Source organism: Anas acuta, chromosome 3 (genome assembly GCF_963932015.1).
Source record: "Anas acuta chromosome 3, bAnaAcu1.1, whole genome shotgun sequence".
In the NCBI taxonomy this organism is placed as follows: domain Eukaryota; kingdom Metazoa; phylum Chordata; class Aves; order Anseriformes; family Anatidae; genus Anas; species Anas acuta.
Genome location: NC_088981.1, coordinates 33,711,400 through 33,716,265, shown reverse-complemented (window position 1 = coordinate 33,716,265; position 4,866 = coordinate 33,711,400). Strand labels below are relative to the sequence as shown.

The 4,866-nt window shown below is 47.5% G+C and overlaps 1 long non-coding RNA gene across 1 annotated transcript; it reads left to right on the top strand.

The window, feature by feature from the left end:
- The first annotated feature begins 3,321 nt into the window (after positions 1-3,321).
- On the top strand, positions 3,322-4,324 carry LOC137853794 (uncharacterized). Its single transcript, XR_011094710.1, has 2 exons — positions 3,322-3,701; positions 3,826-4,324. It is a non-coding gene; the product is annotated as an uncharacterized lncRNA (long non-coding RNA).
- Positions 4,325-4,866: the final 542 nt, after the last annotated feature.

Below are 4,866 nucleotides of genomic sequence, written 5' to 3'. Positions count from 1 at the left end.
CTGGTCCTCCTCTCTCTGTACCAATTTATTTGGAGGATAGATGTGTAAATTAACTTGGAAGCCTCTGTGGATTTCAGTCATAAAACCAAAATGCTTTCTATCTGTTCTGGTTCATCCATGAGTGGTGAGAGGAGAGGCAGAATAGACACCCAGAAAGAAAAGGATGTGTTTTTGGAGGCTGGCAGCCACAGAAACCTGTTGCTGAGCTGCTGATGCTCTCTGACTCATGGCCAGTGCGCTACCTCCCCGTCCAAGCCTGGCAGTCACAGCTGTCTCTTTGCACCCATAGGTGTATAAGAGGCGGTCAGAGGGGAGCACTGCCCATGGCGGTGGCTTTCCTGATGTAAGCTGGGTGTGTACCAAAACCACAGTCACCTTCCCAGGTTTAACAGGGGAGGCGATCAGCCTTGCTGCCTGCGGCATTTGTCAGGGGTTAAAAAAGTAAGCTTCTGTTCACAGCCCTGTTCTTCTTCCAGCACATTCTAATTTCAGTCGGAAAAACACTGGCCTCCCTCCCCAAGTTATCCAACATTTGAGCCGACATTTGATCCAACGCAGTTAATACATAAATCCTAGCATGACTAGCAGCTACAGTTGGGTGAACCAAGAAATTGCTTGATGCATTTGCTTACACTGCATATGAAACCGGTTATCTTGTACAGGAAGGATAACTCTGAATTATCAGTAATCCACTGGATCTCTGCAGTACTTGAGACACATTTGAAAAGATTTGCCAAAACCTGGGGTTATCAGTGTGTCAATTTATACACATACAGGTATATAGTATAATACCTAATGCAGAAGATATTACCTGCATTGTGCCTGTTTCTCTCACACTAAACCCACACTAATTCACCCACGTGTGGTCTCTTTGAGCATTCGGATAAGTAGGAACCATCCCCAGCCACCAGCTGGCAGAGGGTTATTTCCCAAACACACCTGTCGAGGTCATCTTTTCCTCCTTGCCCTCCTACTTTCCTCCCACCTGGAATTTTTTTCTCATCCCTCCCTTCCCCGATGCCTTGCTAAAAGCCTTGGAGGGGCCAATGCTGGTCTGTGCTGTGGAGGAACATTTTGGACCTGATTCTCATTTACACTACAACAGATTTTACAGCACTTTGGCAGTGGAAAGAAGCCATGAGATGAATATAGATCACTCCAATTTAAAGCTCCTTTATATTATATAAGGGAACACCATGAAAATGGAAATTGGGTCCCCTATTTTTAAAGCCTGTCAGCAGGTGTCTATAAAACTAGGAAAGGTAGTTTTATTGCCTGGGCAATGGGAAATTATGCCCGTCCCTGGGGAAGTGGACTCTGGGTTCCTCTCTGTTGTGCTGTGGGCTGGTAAAGGAGGAGCACAGAGCCCCAGAAGAGACATCTGCATGGCAAACTGCAGGGCAAGCCTGGATGTGTCCTACAAGTGACAGTAAGGGGTCTGTGTGTAAGAGGATGTTGCTGGGCCCAGTCCTGATGGGAAAAGCAGACACAGCAACCCTGATTTATACCCAACACCTACCATTCATTCCCCACAGGCAAGGATGGGCCAGACTACAGCAAGAGCTGATTCCTTGCTACAATTCATCACCTCTTGGTTTTTCTGACCTCTCCATCCCCTTCCCCACTGACTACCATGCAGCATGTGTTACCAGCAGCTGGGGCTGCCCAGAGGTGAAGCATCTCCATCAAGCATCCCTGACATCAGCAGCAACCCCTGGGGACCGCGCTGATGCTCAGTGGTGCAGTGGCTGCGGAGTCAGCCCTGCTCTGCAGGATGGCCTCCCTACACTTTGCCTTGCTGTCCTCTCTCTCCTGCTGAAACAGGATTTCTGCTGTTCCTGCTTGTTCACTGGCCTTTGCCGACTGTCCTCTGGATTTTATCAGCCCGAGCACTGAAGCGAACCTGCCTGGCTCAAGCTGCAGGAGAGCTGTGTGGCAGCAGTGTCAGGGGCTATGTCATTCTTCACCTGTCTGGCAGGGGGCAGTGGAATTGGATGATTTGGGCAAACTGGGAGAACTGGTGGGGGGAAGAGGTCTGAAATCATCTCTATCAGTGCTGCTCCAAGTGTCTGTCGTGGGTCTGCCTATGTGGGGCTAACTCAGGGACTTGGGGACAGTTCATGCAGCCCCATAAGCAGAGAGCTGAAAGAGGATGTGACAGGCAAACAGAGATACAAAGGATGGGAAACTACTAACCTGAACAAAGCCAATAATCTGTTTCCTGAAGATGCTGGTGCCGTCATGAATGAGTAGTGAGGAGAGATCATTTAAACCATTCAATGACATTGCTGTGTCTTCACTTAAGAGAAGAAAAAAGTGAGCTTCCCAGTACAGAGAGCTCCTTGCAACCAACCCCCCTAGCACATGGGAAGATGTTAAAGCAAAACAAAGAACAGCTGGAAATGTGATGGATCAAATATGTGGTAATTCTGTAGTATTGCTAAATAGCTTGCTTTTACGTGCAATTGTGTACTCAGTCCTGAAGAACTGGCCAGAGGAGGTGCAAGAGAAGTAAAAGTGATGCAGGAACTGCTAACCAGACAGGAAAAAAAAATGGAAAGGGGGTGGAAAATACTGGATCTCTTTATCAAAAAGGGTAGATAAATAACAAGGGACATGGTGGACAAGAGTAAAAGAATAGATGGGTTAGAGAAGGTATACTGGATGCTCCTAATTCTTTCATGGAGATGACTCATTAAATAGAAAAACTGCATGAAAAAAACTAGGACATTTTTTTTTATGCAGTACATACTTCCAGGTCTGTGGAACTCCTTGCTGTTGGAAATTAATATGTCCAAAAACCAAAATGGGGCCAGAATAAAAAATTATGCGTTAACATGGATAATGGAAACACCCTTGATTTTATACAATGGACTATAAATCCCTATGCTTCAAGGCAGAAGCCAGTTTCTATGAGATGAGTGGTGGAGAAAGTTTCCCCAAGGGACACACATTGCAGAGTTTTTTTTTTCCATTGTCCTCTGGAAGTCTCAGTAAGGATGTCACCACAGGACCTGCTCACCCCTGTGTTTCAAGCCAGAAACCCAAGTGTGAGTCTCCACAGCTCACTCTCTAATCCCACACAGTCTCTTTGCTTCATGGAGACAGATCAGGAGAGCTGTGCCTTTTCCCTCCTTCCTTGGGATTTCCTCTTTTCCAGCTGGACCGAGGACTCTGCACACACTGGCTGTGCAAGCAGAAGCAGGTGTCTCCTGGTCATGATAACAAATAGCCCCAGGTGCAACCACTTTAACACCTCCAAGCTCACCCCTCTACTAGCTAAAGCTCACCCCTCTAAAAGGTAATTACGCACCACCCAGGGTATGGCTGGTGTGCAGCACAAAGCACAATTTGGCCTGGATAATGTAAATTTTGTTCCACAGGCTTTGAGCTTGTGTAGCCCTCATGGGGGCTACCTTAGGGGAGCACGGTGCCCTTTCTGTTATGTTGAGGCTGTCAAGAAAGCACTCGAGCGATTTAGTCAAGTTTATTGGAAAATCAGTGGAGGAAATCAGCTTGCGGGTCGTCTTGAAAGGTGGATGAGCCTCATTCCTCTTCTCCTTTTTCTGCTTTGGAAACTGGCAGATCTAGGGGCCGGGGCAATGGTTCATTTCCCCATCCTGCTGCTGACTCACAAGCAAGCCTGTCCTCGCCTCTTCCTCTTGGGTTCCCCATCTGTGAGTGGAGATATTTATTCAGCGGTGAGTACAGCTCCTGAGAGAAAACTGCCATCGAGCTGTGGTGCTCACGTCCATGAGTTTGGGTGAGCAGGCAGGTGGCGGCTGGCCACCACACTTGCAAAGGCTGTTTGAAATTCATCTTCAGGCTGAAGCCCACTCAGCAGTCAGATGCAGATCAGAAGAGACGAATTGCTATCAAGACCATGACCAGCAGTTTTTACGGTGCCTTCAAAACCTCCAGGGCTCGTTCTGGGAATGGGCAGAGCTGCCCAATGCCTTGTGAAGCTGCAGCTGGGTGCCGTAGGGGATGCACAGCCATCGTCCAGTGGCTGCATCCAGGGCCAGGGTCCAAAATCTCAGCCCCGAGCGATGAGCAGCTGTTATTACTCCATCACCTGAGCGGCTCCAGCTCTGTGGCTCATTAGCAGGTTGGATATATTAGTAACTGTCAAACAATTGGAGAGCTACCTTGTTGGGTGAATGGATGAAAACACATTAACTCCCACAAAAGGGGGAGAGGCGGTGATTAGCTGGTGAGATGACAATATGAAATGTCAGTGGCACAGACAGTAAGCACAACTGTTCATTATTATATTAACAGCTTTAATTTTCTGCCTTTAAACAGCAGTTTCCTGTCAGTTCAATTAGATTTTGTGTGTGTGTGTTTAATTTAGATCAATATACTGCTGCGTCTGGAGTTTTCCTAACACATCCTCTGCGAGGTGAGAAGCAGACCAGCCAGCAGGAGCATCTTTTTTATTGTCCTTGAGGTGAAAGGCAGTTTGTGAAGAGGGTGTTTAGGTGATGCATGTCCCCGTGTTAGGGAAGCGTAGCTTGCAGTGATTTGTGAAATTCCTGCAGAGGTGGGGAAGTGGGGGTGGGGAAGAGGTGAAGGTACAGGAAGGTCTTGAAGAAGCAGCCAGAAGTAAACTGCACGTTGTAATATTTTTAGAAAACGGTATTACAGACTGCAGAAAATATAGGGAAGAAGAGGGGGAGGGAAACAGAGTCTCATGCCAGGAATGACTGAAGGGCTGATTCTGATGCTGGTGACACCACTCTAAGCCCAAAGTTGCTCAGATAATGATAATGCTTGATAAGTCTTGGGCAGAGTGACCACGAAATGGTGGAGTTCACTATTCTTGGTGGGGCCAGGAAGGGAACCAGTAAAACCACTGTATTGGAC